Source organism: Bos taurus, chromosome 14 (assembly GCF_002263795.3).
Source record: "Bos taurus isolate L1 Dominette 01449 registration number 42190680 breed Hereford chromosome 14, ARS-UCD2.0, whole genome shotgun sequence".
Classification (NCBI taxonomy): domain Eukaryota; kingdom Metazoa; phylum Chordata; class Mammalia; order Artiodactyla; family Bovidae; genus Bos; species Bos taurus.
Window position 1 is genome coordinate 6,733,545 of NC_037341.1, and position 16,721 is coordinate 6,750,265.

General features: G+C 41.8%; 1 long non-coding RNA gene across 2 annotated transcripts in view; it reads left to right on the forward strand.

Annotated features, from left to right (window-relative positions):
- Positions 1–2,400, forward strand: part of LOC132342176 (uncharacterized) — a 54,174-nt gene extending 51,774 nt beyond the window's left edge. For both annotated transcript variants that reach the window (XR_009490440.1, XR_009490439.1), the window contains one exon: positions 2,069–2,400. This is a non-coding gene — a long non-coding RNA (uncharacterized lncRNA). The remainder of the gene's footprint in view (positions 1–2,068) is intronic.
- The last annotated feature ends 14,321 nt before the right edge of the window (positions 2,401–16,721 follow it).

The following is a 16,721-nucleotide window of genomic DNA, read 5'->3' on the forward strand; positions in this document are numbered from 1 at the left end:
CAACCAGCTGCCCTGGGCTTGCCCTGGGCTACTGAGATCCTCAGGCAATCCCAGGGACACTGAGGGGTGGATGTGGTTGGGGCAGGAGGTGGGGTCCTGGGCATCAATACTGCTTCGGTGCTTAGGGTGCCTTTCTTCTTTTTTAGGAAATGACTGCATCACGCCTCTGAATTTTCCTTTCCTGAGGGTTTTCCCCCACAACCCTGTTCTAGCTGACTGAAACTACAGAAAGACTAGGTGCAGCTCCCATGAAATGGGTCTTCACATTAGTGGAGCCTCCAGAAGGGGAAAAGATTTCCTCTAACTTTGACCTCATAGGCAAATTATTTCCTGTTACAGTGTACTACCAAGAAATAGGAACTCTGTCTCCCTCCTTTTTTGAAAGCAAAATATTGCCAATAATTTTGCCAATTCAATTAAGTGAAAATATTCTTTGTTCCTCCAAATCTGGCCCTGCTAACCAGCCCACATTCTCTCTTTTATCCAGCTTCCTTACTGAATACATATGGTGGTTTATAATTGAAAATGCGTGAACATGCAGAAACCCAGGGAAGCTGGCAACTTCTTTTAATGTGTAAATTGTGTTCAAAAAGTAAGTACACCTTGGCATTCTCAAAAGTCATGCTCCCTTGCCATCAGCTGCAGGAACAGAACTAAATTATAAATTAAAGCCAGTTGCCAAGTGTATATATATACACACACAAAGGCATTCATTCCACAAGTGCATCCTAATTTGGGACCTTATTATGGGGGCCAGTGACAAATAGTTCTGCAAACTTTCAAGAAAGCAAGAGAGCAAGAAAAGTAGAATACATTTGGAGAGGAAAATTAAATGGTATTTCATTACAAATGGCCATCTGAAGAAATTCAGATCAGGGACATCGGTCTTCAAAGAGTTCAAAGTTGGCAATAAAAAAAAAATCTATATCCACTTAAAAGAACCAAATATTAAAAAAAAATACAGCTTAAAAAAATCATCTCCTTTCTCAGCACTGACAAACTCATTTCTTGGCCAGCTCTGTGTAAGAAGGCTGCGACATCTTGCATTTTGCATGAGGGACACATTTTCAAAAAACTGTAAACTGTATCAACTAGTTTTTATTATCTAATTTTATATCACTTTGTCAACAAAGCTATGGTTTTTCCAGTGGTCATGGACAGATGTGAGGGTTGTGCCATAAAGAAGGCTGAGCACCAAAGAACTGATGCTTTCAAACTGTCGTGCTGGAGAAGACTCTTGAGAGTCCCTTGGATTGTAAGGAACCCAAAACAGTCAATACTAAAGGAAATCAACCCTGAATATTCATTGGAAGGACTGATACTGAAGGTGAAACTGCAATACTTTGGCCACCTGATGCAAAGAGCTGACTCATTGGGAAAGACCCTGATTCTGAGAAAGACTGAAGGCAAAAGGAGAAGGGGGCAGCAGAGGATGAGATGGTTAAGTAGCATCATGGACTCAGTGGACATGAATTTGAGTAAACTCCAGGAGATAGTGGAAGACAGAGGAACCTGGCAAGGTGAAGTCCACGGGGTAGCAAAAAGTTGAACATGACTTAGCGACTGAACAACAATGACAGTTTTACTTAGTGACACCCCATTCTGCTGCCCCTGCCCATGTAGCCAGTACTGAATATAGAAAGAGGCAATGAGGCATCCTCTGATCTAATTAGAATCAGAACTAATCTTTGCCAGAGAAACCTGCAGGAATACATCATGGCAGGGTGGTGATGGAGAGCGGGGAAGATGGGGTGGGTGGCCCAGGGCACTATCTCACTCCAAAGAGCTGTATGCCCATCTGGAAAGCAGGACATGTTGGGGACAGTTCTGGGAGGGGTCTCTCTAGTATCTCCTCAGCCCCTGTCCTCTGCCATCACCACTGCCCCTTGAAACAAATTGTACATGATCCAGACTCTTTGGATAGCTCCAAAAGGAACAGTAAGTAAACTCCGGGGAAGAACCTTAGCACTCGATGGAAGAAATTCCATGATTGATTCTCGGCTTTGAAAGAGTTTCCACCAATCAGAATTTGGTTTTTAAGTCATAACTAATTGTTTCCTCTTCCTAGATTAATCATCCATGGGTATAAATCAGCAGATGATAAATGCAAAGCAGGAGACAGCAATAAAACACTATCAACTGGAGCTTCTGCAGCAGACACTGCTGGCTGCCTGACCAATGACCAGCTCCCTCATCCTTCTGTGTCAAAGAAGAGCCCACCTCTCCTGACAGCCAGAAAGTGCTGGATCCTTGCTTTTGAGCTTTCCTGGCAGTGAGGGGCGTTCGTGGAAATCAATCTGGGCTAATGACATGTAAAGGAAAGTTTGCTGTGTTTGGAGGAGACTTCCAGAAAATACTCCTCCCTGCTCCATGATTAAAATGCTGCTGTTTAGTCATTAAGCTGTGTCTAATTCTTTTGTGACCCCATGGACTGTAGCCCGCCAGGCTCCTGTCCCTGGGATTTCCCAGGCAAGAATACTGGCATGGGTAGCCATTTCCTCCTGCAGGGGATCTTTTTGACCCAGGGATCAAGCCCATGTCTCCTGCAGTGGCAGGCAGATTCTTCACCACTGAGCATACGAGGGAAGTCCCATGATAAAAATAGATTTTATTTTAAGAAGCAGCATGCCTCCCTTTTCCTTTTGCATTGCCACCTTAGGGCTGTGCGTGGTGACAAAGCTCATCAGCTCTGAGAGAAGGGAAAAGGTGGGTTCTTGACAGTACTGACCCGGTGCTGAGTCAGTACTGGAACCACCGGCTACTGGACACGTTGTTATTGAAAACAAGACCTCACCTTGAAGCCATGATTAGTGAAATCATTTGCCTTTTTTAGCTAAAAGCATCCTAACTAGTATGATTATTTAATAGGTTACCTGTTGCTTTGGTCACCCACGAGACTGTTTAAGTAGAACTCCTACAGAGCCTTTGTTAATGTTGAGAATTGCTGGTAAGTCTGCACTGTTACCTCTGGGAAACCCCATGAGAAAAACTAATGTTCTTGTTTTCCAGAGAGAAGGAGCTGAAAGGACAGAATCCTATCTCAGCTTCTTTCTAGCTCTGCAACCTTGGGCAAGTCCTTAGCACCCTGGAACTCAGTGTGCTCATCTGTAACATGAAGCCTATCACCAGGACTTACTCCAGCTCCTGGGGGGTTGAATGAACTAATGCCGATAAGGCGCCCAGCACAGTGCCTGGCATGCAGGGAGAACGCAGCCCCCGCTGTGCTGTCGCCTCTGTTCCCCACCTGCAGGGGTGTGAGAGTGTCCAGTGGTTCTGAGTTGCTGGTAGACCAACTAGCTCTTGTTTTCCCTTACATGTTAAAGTAAGGACCACCCACCTGGACCTCTTAGCAAAGGAAGACGCACTGTGAATCCTTCGAAAGGCTAGAGGGCTATGAGAGAGAAGTTCAACTTCCAAACCATCACTTAAGAAGGCTGTTCTACTCTGAGACCTGTCACTTTTCTCATCTTATTTCTGGGAGTTGCTAAAAAAGGACTCAATGCTAGAGCCATTCGTGGGTCTTACCTGAGTCCCCCTCTTCTGTGATTCCTCATGCATTTGTCCAGGCTGCTCCTAGGCCTGGGGCATCATTCACCATCACCTGGGGACTTCTGTCTCTTCACCTCCTAGGAGCCTCATTTCTCATTCTGTAGACTCTCTGCTGGCCCCCATCATAGAACCCTTCACGGGTTTGATTTCTCCCCCTACTAAATTGTCTCTTCAGTCCCAACACATATCTTGCCTGTATCAAGTAGTAAATAAATCTTGGTTGAATGACAACATACCCATAAGATTAAACTCAGTGGTAAGTAAACACTATTCTCTGTGGTTGTATATTCGATCTAGCAAAGTTATTTCTATTTTTTTTCTGTGAGATAAACCTGATTGTTTATTATCTCCACCAGAATTTATTTTTTTCTGAGAACCTTCTGCTTTATTGCTGTAAGGAGAATAGACTACCACCACTTTGCTAGAGTGAAATTGTGCAAAGAAACACAACATATGTTTAACAATTGAAAAGTAACAATTAATAATTCATGAATAAGAGCAGAATTCATAATGGAAATTCAGAAGTGAGTGGTGATAAAGGCATTACATGTTAAATTATGAGTAATGTAATCTAAAAGGTACTTAGATGGAAACATATTGTCTTAACATATGTATTAGAAAAAAATGAAATCTTAAGCTACTTATTTAATACAAAAACTAAAAGTAAAGAACCATAGAATAAACTGAAAGAAACTTTAAATAAAATCAGGATAAAACCAAGAGTGATTAAATAGAAAATAAGGACACGGTAAGGAGATTTGTTTTCAAAAGGGTAGTTCATTGAAAAGATCCATAAAATAGCTCTCTGACAAGATTGCTCAAGAAAGAAAAACACAAATAAACAATATTTAGAATGATAAAGGAAATATGCTGCAGTTTTAGAGACATTTTAGCAATCATTAAACCATGGTGTGAAGAGTCTTATGACAATCATTTTGATAACTAAGATGGGATTAATATTTTCAGAAAAATGAAAATTATCAAAATTGACTCAAGAAGAAACAGAAAACCTCAATTGACCATTCAGGAAATTAAATTTGTGGTAAAAGAATCTGCCCACCCTCCAAACAAAAGCAAGATAATTTCAAGTTTTACCAAACCTAGGAATGCATAATTCTTACCTAATACAAGCTTTTCTAGAGACTAGAAAGGAGGAAACTAGCTGAGAGAAGGGGCTTCCCAGGTGGCTCAGTGGCAAAGAATCCACCTGCCAAGCAGGAGATGAGGGTTCAATCCCTGGGTGGGGAAGATCCCCTGGAGGAGGAAAGGACAACCCACTCCAGTATTCGCACCTGGGAAATTCCATGCACAGAGGAGCCTGGCGGGTTGCAGTCCATGGGGTCAGAAAAGAGTTGGATAGGACTTAATGACTAAACAACAGCAAAGTTGAAAGAAAAGGGTTAATAAAAACCTTCTCTTCCTAGTTGGATAAATTTGACCATGTTGTAACCCCGAACTCCTGATAAAGGTGAAAGAGAGCTCTGTTCCAGGCAATGTAATTTACAGTTAAGGAAGCACAAGAAGCCCCATGATTGATGAGCTGCTTCATTCCTGGGAGAACTGTGGATAGACTATAAGTGCCTGGCAGGATGCTATAATCTGGGTTTCCTGTGTGGAGCAATCTATACCTGGGCTTGTCTCTTATGGAGATATAGAAGCTATGGCTACAGAACTGTTACAGCTAGCTATGTGAGTTCTTATTTCAGATAGGAGTTCCTAAATCCACTCAGGTGGTCTCTCTGCCTTCACCTGAGTCGTCACTGGGGTGATCTGAGAATAGTCAGTGACTGCCAAGACTCACACCTGAGAGAGATGTCCTGCTGACAGGTGTGTCTGACCTGCAGGCTTCAGTGTCACCTGGTGGCAGGTGTACCCTGTGGATTCAGCTCGAGAGTCTAAAGATCCAGTTGAACACTAAGACCACCGTTCGTGGAGGTTGCAAGATCCAAATCGAGAGGCCAGTCTAAACTTGATACAAAATAGAGAAGGATCAGAGTGGAAAGTAAATTATTGGCAGTGTCACATTTGAACGAAGAGGCAGACATCCTGCTATTATTGTGGAGCACACAACGGAAGTCTCACTTTCATACTTGCATTTGGGCAGTTCTTTAAGGTGGTCCATGGATACAGAACTGGATTCATGGAAAGACAATACTGGTTCTAGCCCCTCCTCTTCTCATCACTAAAGAGAGGACTTTGATCAAGTCACAATTTAGCTTCTTGGACTCAGGAAACTGGGGATAATGATACCATTCTGGGAGGTTACTGTAGCAGTTCTATGAGATAAACTATGTGCGAGCTTGTTGCTTCTTATAAATATGTTATAAGTCATTCAACTAGGTTTGGCTGGTGTTTAATTCAGGCTGAAGAATGGAGATAAAATCTAAAGATGGAAATACAAAAGGTCTGGGGAGAACAGAGTAAAGGGATGGATTTTGAGTAATTCTGTAGAAAGAAAGATGGTCATGTTGGAGAAAAACCCAAAGAATTTCCAGACCAAGAAAAGGGCATTTACTTAAGTTGACTTGCTGGGAGCCAAGGGCTTTACACAGTTGCAATGGTCTGTTGTCCATTTCTGAACACAGTTGTAAGCAGCTTGTCCCTGGGAGGGGACAGGAGCTAGTGAATGGCCATAAAGTCTATGCTGGATTCTATGCCTGCTCAACCAGAGTGGAGAACATGGTGGGGCTGTACACAGGCGATAGCCTGTATTATAATGAGAGCCAGTTTGGGCGTATAGCAGGGGGGCTTTCTAAACCTCAGTGCTTTCTGCAGAAAATGGAAGTTACCCATCTCTTGCAAACCCTGGGAGGAGAAGGGATACGTTTAAGAAACCAAACTGTTTCGAATATTACTGCTAATGCCACAGGACATTTGGACAGCAGGTTGAAACAGCAGTTTCCCTCTTTCCGAGTCCCCACTACTTCAAAAATTTTCAACCCCAAATGTAGCCTGTTCCTGTGCTTAGACCCTTTGGAGCTGAAGCAGTTCACCAGCGTTAATGTGCCTCAGAATTCTTAACAGAGCTTTTTAACAAGCACAGCAGATAGAGCCCACCCAGACCTACTTAAACTAGAGTCTCTGGAGTGGAACTTTTTCTAACCTTGTACCAAAGGTAATTGCAGTCACAGCTAGGGCAGAGAACTCAAGCTAGGAGCCAGTGGATTGAAGCATTGCATTTCCAGGCTTCCCTGTTAGAAGGCAAATGTCACCCAGGACAGGTGAAAATGAAGGTGTAGCCCACCTTTCACACCGAAATACAGTCATTGGTGGGATTATTTGTTATCAGTCAAGGGGACCAGGAGGAGATTCCTAGGATGTGTTAGAGGGAACATGGAAGCTGTGAGTGAAATCACTCAGTTGTGTCCAACTCTTTGCAACTCCATGGACTGTAGCCTTCTAGGCTCCTCAGTCCATGGGAGTCTCCAGGCAAGAATACTGGAGTGGGTTGCCATTTCCTTCTCCAGGGGATCTTCCCAACCCAGGGATCGAACCCGGGTCTCCCATGTTGCAGGCAGACACTTTACCATCTGAGCCACCAGGGAAGCTCCAACACAGCCTCATCTATCAAATGAGGTCGTATTTCACAGAGTTGTTGACGGATTGAGTGACATGAGGGGTTGGTGCTCCATCCATCACATCTCCTTTCAGAGGATGGGTGAGGCAGGAGTGCTAGGAAGGGGGTGCCGTCAGGACACCCAAGCTGGATGGGGATTGAGCCTGGGCTGTCTTCGTAGGTGGGAGCTTTGATCAGCAGGTTCATGGTACAGGTGTGTCATGGAGAGAGGGGCCTGCAGTCTGTGGAGCCTGTGTGGTGGGGAGAAAGGCAGAAAACAGGCATAGAAATATGAGGCTTGTTGTTGTTCAGTCACTAAGTCATGTCCAATACTTTTGCAACCATAGCACGTAGACTATAGCCCGCCAGGCTCGTCCCTCCACGGGCTTCTCCAGGCAAGGATACTGGAGTGGGTTAGCATTCCCTTCTCCAGGAGATCTTCCTGACCCAGAGATCAAACCCATGTCTCCTGCACTGCAGGCGGATTCTGTACTGCTGAGCCACCAGGGAGACAGCATGCCCAGCAACTGTTCCCCACAGATTTCCCAATAAAACCAAGCCTCATGGCTCAATGACTGTGTTAGTTTCCTAGGTCCAATGTAACAAAATACATGAAAGGCTGGCTTAAACAACAAAAGGTATTCCCCCACAGCTCTGAAGGTCAGAAGTTCAAACTCAAGGATCATGCTCCACTTGCCATAAGCCAGATCCACTCCATGCTTTTTTGGTAACTTCTGGTGGCCATCCATCCTTGGCCTTCCTTTAAAAAAAAAAAAAAAAAAAAAACCTCTTATTTTACTGTTGTTAAGATTATCAATCATTTCTTGTGTCACCAAATTTTTAAAAAGTCAGCAGTTATTTGTATTTTCCTGAAAGTAGATTCAAGGTTCCTGGGTGAAGGTCAGATTAATGTTTTTTAAGTTTTATATCTATACAGTTCAAATTTTTTTCAATTAAAGTATAGTTGCTTTCCATACTGTTCATGGGCAGTATGAAAAGCAACTATAGGGAGGCAGTCCTAAGATGGCAGAGGAATAGGACGGGGAGACCACTTTCTCCCCAACAAATTCATCAAAAGAACATTTAAACGCTGAGTAAAATCCACAAAACAACTTCTGAATGCCGGCAGAGGACATCAGACACCCAGAAAAGCAGCCCATTGTCTTCGAAAGGAGGTAGGAAAAATATAAAAGACAAAAAAAGAGACAAAAGAGGTAGGGACGGAGCTCCATCCCAGGAAGGGAGCCTTAAAAGAGAGAAGTTTCCAAACACCAGGAAACACTCTCACTGCGGAGTCTGTGCCAAGCCTTGGAAGCACAGAGGGCAACATAATAGGGAGGAAAAATAAGTAAATAATTAAAACCCACAGATTAGGAGCCCAATGGTAACTCCCCCAGCAGAGAAGCAGCACAGATGCCTGCATCCACCACTAGCAAGCGGGGGCTGGGCAGGGAGGCGCGGGCTGCATTGCTTAGAGTAAGGATCAGGCCGGAATGCCCCCAAGGGTATTCAGAGCGAACTAATTTGGGCTAGCAAACCAGACTGTGGGATAGCTACCACGCAAAAAGCCCTAAGACACCGCCAGGCCCGCGCACAGAACAAAGGGCGGAACAAAACTAGCTGGCTGCAGACCATCCCCCTCCAGTGACAGGCAGCCAGAGCCGGAAGGGGGCAATCGCAGCCCCACAGAGACATTATCTACCAAACTGCAAGATGGCTTCTTTGCTTACTAAGACTTCTTGGGGTTCTGGACAGTCATCCACCTGAGAAGGAGCGCCGGTTGTACACCCAGAAAACCGAGCGGCAGGGACTGGAGAGGCGATAAGTCGCAGTGACCTTGCTCGGCAAACACCTCATCACCCGAGCTGCTCGGAGCTGGGAAGGGCACAAAACGCAGGCCCAACGGAGTCTGCGCCTCTGAGGACTACCCGAGTGCCTGAACCTTGAGCGGCTTAGACCTGGGAGCTGCATGCAGCCCAGGGCCAGCCTCGGACAGTTCCCGGCAGAGCAACCTAGAGCCTGAGCAGTGTGCGCAGGGAGGGCACATGCGCCGTGAGCGGGGGCAGGCCCAGTGTGGCTGAGACACTACGAGCACACGCCAGTGTTATTTGTTTGCAGCGTCCCTCCCTCCCCACAGCACGACTGAACAAGTGAGTCTAAAAAAGTGTCCACCACCCCGCCTTGTGTCAGGGCGGAAATCAGACACTGAAGAGACCAGCAAACAGAAGCTAAAACCGAGGGAACCGCCTTGGAAGTAACAGGTGCAATAGATTAAAACCCTGTAGTTAGTACTGACTACATAGGAAGGGGCCTATAGGTCTTGAGAAATATAAGCTGGACCAAGAAACTATCCGAAAATGAACTGACCCCACACTGCCCACAACAACACCAGAGAAAGTCCTAGATATATTTTTACTATTTTTACAATCATTCTTTCCTTTTTTTCTTCTTCTTCTTTTTTTTCTTTTTTTAACTTTTTTAAAATTTTTAAGTCCTCTATTACTCCTTTAATTTTCATTTTTATAACCTACTATTACTTTTCAAAAAGACTATTTTTTAAAGCAAACTTCATATATATATATATATTTTAATAACTTTTGTGACTTTGTTTTTTTTCTTCTTCTTTTCTTTAATATTGTATTTTTGAAAATCCAAGCTCTACTCTAGAATTTTAATCTTTGCTTTTTGGTATTTGTTATCAATTTTGTACTGTTAAGAACCCAATCTTCAGTACCTATTTTTACTTGGGAGCGAGATTACTGGCTTGACTGCTTTCTCCCCCTTTAGACTCTCCTTTCTTTCCACTAGGTCACCTCTGTCTCCTTCCTCCCACTTCTCTTCTCTACCCAACTCTCTGAATTTCTGTGTATTCCAGATGGTGGAGGACACTTAAGGAACTGATTACTGGCTGGATCTGTCTCTCTCCTTTTCATTCTCCCCTTTTATCCTCCTGGCCACCTCTGTCTCCTTCCTCCCTCTTCTCTTCCCTGTATAACTCCATGAACATCTCTGAGCAGTCCAGACTGTGGAGCACACATAAGGAAGTGATTACTGGCTAGCTTGCTCTCTTCTCTTTTGATTCCACCTCATCTCATTCAGGTCACCTCTAACTCCCTCCTCCCTCTTCTCTTCTCCATGTAACTCTGTGAACCTCTCTGGGTGTCCCTCACTGTGGAGAAACTTTTCATCTTTAACCTAGATGTTTTAACAATGGTGCTGTATAGAAGGAGGTCTTGAGACTACTGTAAAAATAAGACTGAAAATCATAAGCAGGAGGCTTAAGTCCAAATCCTGAGAACATCATAGAACATCTGACTCCAGGGATCACTAAGCGATAGGAGCTTATCAAATGCCTCCATACCTACACTGAAACCAAGCACCACCCAAGGGCCAACAAGTCCCAAAGCAAGGCATACCATGCAAGTTCTCCAGCAACACAGGAACACAGCCCTGATCTTCAATATACAGGCTGCCCAAAGTTACTCCAAATCCATTGACATCTAATAACTCATTACTAGACAATTCATTGCGCTCCAGAGAGAAGAAATCCAGCTCCACCTACTAGAACACCGACACAAGCTTCCCTAACCAAGAAACCTTGACAAGCCATCAATACAACCCCACCCACAGCAAGGAAACTCCATAATAAAGAGAACTCCACAAACTGCCAGAATACAGAAAGTCCACCCCAAACTCAGCAATATAAACAAGATGAAGAGACAGAGGAATACCCAGCAGGTAAAGGAACAGGATAAATGCCCACCAAACCAAACAAAAGAGGAAGAGAGAGGGAATCTACCTGATAAAGAATTCCGAATAATGATAGTGAAAATGATCCAAAATCTTGAAATAAAAATGGAATCACAGATAAAAGCCTGGAGGCAAGGATTAAGAAAATGCAAGAAAGGTTTAACAAGGACCTAGAAGAAATAAAAAAGAGCCAATATATAATAAATAATGCAATAAATGAGATCAAAAACACTCTGAAGGCAACAAATAGTAGAATAACGGAGGCAGAAGATAGGATTAGTGAAATAGAAGATAGAATGGTAGAAATAAATGAATCAAAGAGGAAAAAAGAAAAACGAATTAAAAGAAATGTGGACAATCTCAGAGACCTCCAGGACAATATTAAATGCCACAACATTCGAATCATAGGAGTCCCAGAAGAAGAAGACAAAAAGAAAGACCATGAGAAAATACTTGAGGAGATAATAGTTGAAAACTTCCCTAAAATGGGGAAGGAAATAATCACCCAAGTCCAAGAAACCCAGAGAGTCCAAAACAGGATACACCTAAGGCAAAACACCCCAAGACACATATTAATCAAATTAACAAAGATCAAACACAAAGAACAAATATTAAAAGTAGCAAGGGAAAAACAACAAATAACACACAAGGGGATTCCCATAAGGATAACAGCTGATCTTTCAATAGAAACTCTTCAAGCCAGAAGGGAATGGCAAGACATACTTAAAGTGATCAAAGAAAATAACCTATGGCCCAGATTATTGTACCCAGCAAGGATCTCATTCAAATATGAAGGAGAAATCAAAAGCTTTACAGACAAGCAAAAGCTGAGAGAATTCAGCACCACCAAACCAGCTCTCCAACAAATGCTAAAAGACATTCTCTAGACAGGAGACACAAAAACGGTGTATAAACTCGAACCCAAAACAATAAACTAAATGGCAACAGGATCATACTTATCAATAATTACCTTAAACATAAATAGGTTGAATGCCCCAACCAAAAGACGAAGACTGGCTGAATGGATACAAAAACAAGACCCCTACATATGCTGTCTATAAGAGACCCACTGCAAAACAGGGGACACATACAGACTGAAAGTGAAGGGCTGGAAAAAGGTATTCCATGCAAATAGAGATCAAAAGAAAGCAGGAGTAGCAATACTCATATCAGATAAAATAGACTTTAAAACAAAGGCTGTAAAAAGAGACAAAGAAGGACACTACATAATGATCAAAGGATCAATCCAAGAAGAAGATATAACAATTATAAATATATATGCACCCAACATAGGAGAACCGCAATATGTAAGACAAATGCTAACAAGTATGAAAGGGGAAATTAACAATAACACAATAATAGTGGGAGACCTTAATACCCCACCCACACCTATGGATAGATCAACTAAACAGAAAATTAACAAAGAAACACAAACTTTAAATGATACAATAGACCAATTAGACCTAATTGATATCTATAGGACATTTCACCGAAAAACAATGAATTTCACCTTTTTCTCAAGCACACATGGAACCTTCTCCAGGATAGATTACATCCTGGGCCATAAATCTAGCCTTGGTAAATTCAAAAAAATTGAAATCATTCCAAGCATCTTTTCTGACCACAATGCAGTAAGATTAGATCTCAATTACAGGAGAAAAAATATTTAAAATTCCACATATGGAGGCTGAACAACACGCTGCTGAATAACCAACAAATCACAGAAGAAATCAAAATATGCATAGAAACGAATGAAAATGAAAACACAACAACCCAAAACCTATGGGACACTGTAAAAGCAGTGCTAAAGGGAATGTTCATAGCAATACAGACATACCTCAAGAAACAAGAAAAAAGTCAAATAAATAACCTACTCTACACCTAAAACAACTAGAAAAGGAAGAAATGAAGAACCCCAGGGTTAGTAGAAGGAAAGAAATCTTTAAAATTAGGGCAGAAATAAATGCAAAAGAAACAAAGGAGACCATAGCAAAAATCAACAAAGCCAAAAGCTGGTTCTTTGAAAGGATAAATAAAATTGACAAACCATTAGCCAGACTCATCAAGAAACAAAGGGATAAAAATCAAATCAATAAAATTAGAAATGAAAATGGAGAGATCACAACAGACAACACAGAAATACAAAGGATCATAAGAGACTACTATCAACAATTATATGCCAATAAAATGGACAACGTGGAAGAAATGGACAAATTCTTAGAAAAGTACAACTTTCCAAAACTCGACCAGGAAGAAATAGAAAATCTTAACAGATCCATCACAAGCACGGAAATTGAAACTGTAATCAGAAATCTTCCAGCAAATAAAAGCCCGGGTCCAGACGGCTTCACAGCTGAATTCTACCAAAAATTTAGAGGAGAGCTGACACCTATCCTACTCAAACTCTTCCAGAAAAATTGCAGGGGAAGGTAAACTTCCAAACTCATTCTATGAGGCCACTATCACCCTAATACCAAAACCTGACAAAGATGCCACAAAAAAGAAAACTACAGGCCAATATCACTGATGAACATAGATGCAAAAATCCTTAATAAAATTCTAACAATCAGAATCCAACAACACATTAAAAAGATCATACACCTTGACCAAGTGGGCTTTATCCCAGGGATGCAAGGATTCTTCAATATCCACAAATCAATCAATGTAATACATTACATTAACAAATTGAAAAATAAAAGCCATATGATTATCTCAATAGATGCAGAGAAAGCCTTTGATAAAATTCAACATCCATTTATGATAAAAACTCTCCAGAAAGCAGGAATAGAAGGAACATATCTCAACATAATAAAAGCTATATATGACAAACCCACAGCAAACATTATCCTCAATGGTGAAAAATTGAAAGCATTTCCCCTAAAGTCAGGAACAAGACAAGGGTGCCCACTCTCACCACTACTATTCAGCATAGTTTTGGAAGTTTTGGCCACAGCAATCAGAGCAGAAATAGAAATAAAAGGAATCCAAATTGGAATAGAAGAAGTAAAACTCTCACTGTTTGCAGATGACATGAGCCTCTACATAGAAAACCCTAAAGACTCCACCAGAAAATTACTAGAGCTAATCAATGAATATAGTAAACTTGCAGGATATAAAATCAACACACAGAAATCCCTTGCATTCCTATACACTAATAATGAGAAAATAGAAAGAGGAATTGAGGAAACAATTCCACTCACCATTGCAACAAAAAGAATAAAATACTTAGGAATATATCTACCTAAAGAAACTAAAGACCTATATATAGAAAGCTATAAAACACTGATGAAAGAAATCAAAGAGGACACTAATAGATGGAGAAATAGACCATGTTCATGGATCAGAAGAATCAATATAGTGAAAATGAGTATACTACCCAAAGCAATCTATAGATTCAATGCAATCCCTATCAAGCTACCAACGGTATTTTTCACAGAGCTAGAACAAATAATTTCACAATTTGTATGGAAATACAAAAAACCTCAAATAGCCAAAGCAATCTTGAGAAAGAAGAATGGAACTGGAGGAATCAACCTGCCTGACTTCAGGCTCTACTACAAAGCCACAGTCATCAAGACAGTATGGTACTGGCACAAAGACAGAAATATAGATCAATGGAACAAAATAGAAAGCCCAGAGATAAACCCACGCACCTATGGACACCTTATTTTTGACAAAGGAGGCAAGAATATACAATGGAGAAAAGACATTCTCTTTAACAAGTGGTGCTGCGAAAACTGGTCAACCACTTGTAAAAGAATGAAACTAGAACACTTTCTAACACCATACACAAAAATAAACTCAAAATGGATTAAAGATCTAAACATAAGACCAGAAACTATAAAACTCTTAGAGGAGAACATAGGCAAAACACTCTCCGACATACATCACAGCAGGATCCTCTATGACCCACCTCCCAGAATATTGGAAATAAAAGCAAAAATAAACAAATGGGATCTAATTAAAATTAAAAGCTTCTGCACATCAAAGGAAACTATTAGCAAGGTGAAAAGACAGCCTTCAGAATGGGAGAAAATAATAGCAAATGAAGCAACTGACAAAGAATTAATCTCAAAAATGTACAAGCAACTCCTACAGCTCAATTCCAGAAAAATAAATGACCCAATCAAAAAATGGGCCAAAGAACTAAATAGACATTTCTCCAAAGAAGACATACAGATGGCTAACAAACACATGAAAAGATGCTCAACATCACTCATTATCAGAGAAATGCAAATCAAAACCACAATGAGGTACCATTTCACGCCAGTCAGAATGGCTGCAATCCAAAAGTCTACAAGCAATAAATGCTGGAGAGGGTGTGGAGAAAAGGGAACCCTCTTACACTATTGGTGGGAATGCAAACTAGTACGGCCACTATGGAGAACAGCGTGGAGATTCCTTAAAAAACTGGAAATAGAACTGCCATACGACCCAGCAATCCCACTGCTGGGCATACACACTGAGGAAACCAGAAGGGAAAGAGACACGTGTACCCCAATGTTCATTGCAGCACTGTTTATAATAGCCAGGACATGGAAGCAACCTAGATGTCCGTCAGCAGATGAATGGATAAGAAAGCTGTGGTACATATACACAATGGAGTATTACTCAGCCATTAAAAAGAATACATTTGAATCAGTTCTAATGAGGTGGGTGAAACTGGAGCCGATTATACAGAGTGAAGTAAGCCAGAAAGAAAAACACCCATACAATATACTAACGCATATATATGGAATTTAGAAAGATGGTAATGACAACCCTGTATGCGAGACAGCAAAAGAGACACAGATGTATAGAACAGTCTTTTGTACTCTGTGGTGGGGCGGTGGGGGGGGGATGATTTGGGAGAATGGCATTGAAACATGTATAATATCATATAAGAAATGAATCGCCAGTCCAGGTTTGATGCAGGTTACAGGAAGCTTGGGGCTGGTGCACTGGGATGACCTAGAGGGATGGTATGGGGAGGGAGGTGGGAAGAGGGTTCAGGATGGGGAACATGTGTACACCCATGGCAGATGCATGTTGATGTATGGCAAAACCAATACAATATTGTAAAGTAAAATAATAATAATAATAAATTAAAAATAATAATAAAAATAAATAAATAATTTTTTTAAAAAGAAAAGCAAATATACCCCAATTTTTTAAAAAATTCAAGCTGTATAGGTATAAATTTTTTTTTAAAAAAAGCTATGCTATGTTTTTTCCAGCAGTCATGTGTGGATGTAAAAGTTGGACCATAAAGAAGGCAGAGGGCCAAAGAATCTAGGCTTTTGAACTATGGTACTAGAGAAGGACTGATGCTGAAGCTCCAATACCTTGGCCAACTGATGCAAAGAGCCAACTCATTGGAAAAGACCTTAATGCTGGGAAAGATTAAGGGCAAGAGGAGAAGCAGGTGACAGAGGATGAGATGGTTGGATGGCATCACTGACTCAATGGACATGAGTTTGAGCAACCTCTGGGAGCTAGAGAAGGACAGAGGAGCCTGCTGCAGTCCGTGGGGTGGCAAAGAGTCAGACATGACTGAGGAACTGAACAGCACCACCGCAGTTCTTTACAATGCTGTGTTAGTTTCTGCTGTGTATAGCACAGGGGCTTCAGCTCTGCGCTCTGTGGTGACCTAGATGGCAGGGGGAGGAGGTCCTAAAGAGGAGATATACGTATGCTTCAGCTGCTCCTTGGCCAGCCACTTCTGGTCTCCATTCCTGTCTTCACGTTCTCTCTGCATCTGTGTCCTCACACCGCCTGCTCAGGAGGACACCATTCATTGGATTTAGGGCCAATCATAACCCAGTGGGCTTCCTAGGTGGCACAGTGATAAAGAATCCATCTGCCAATGCAGGAGACGGAAAGACAC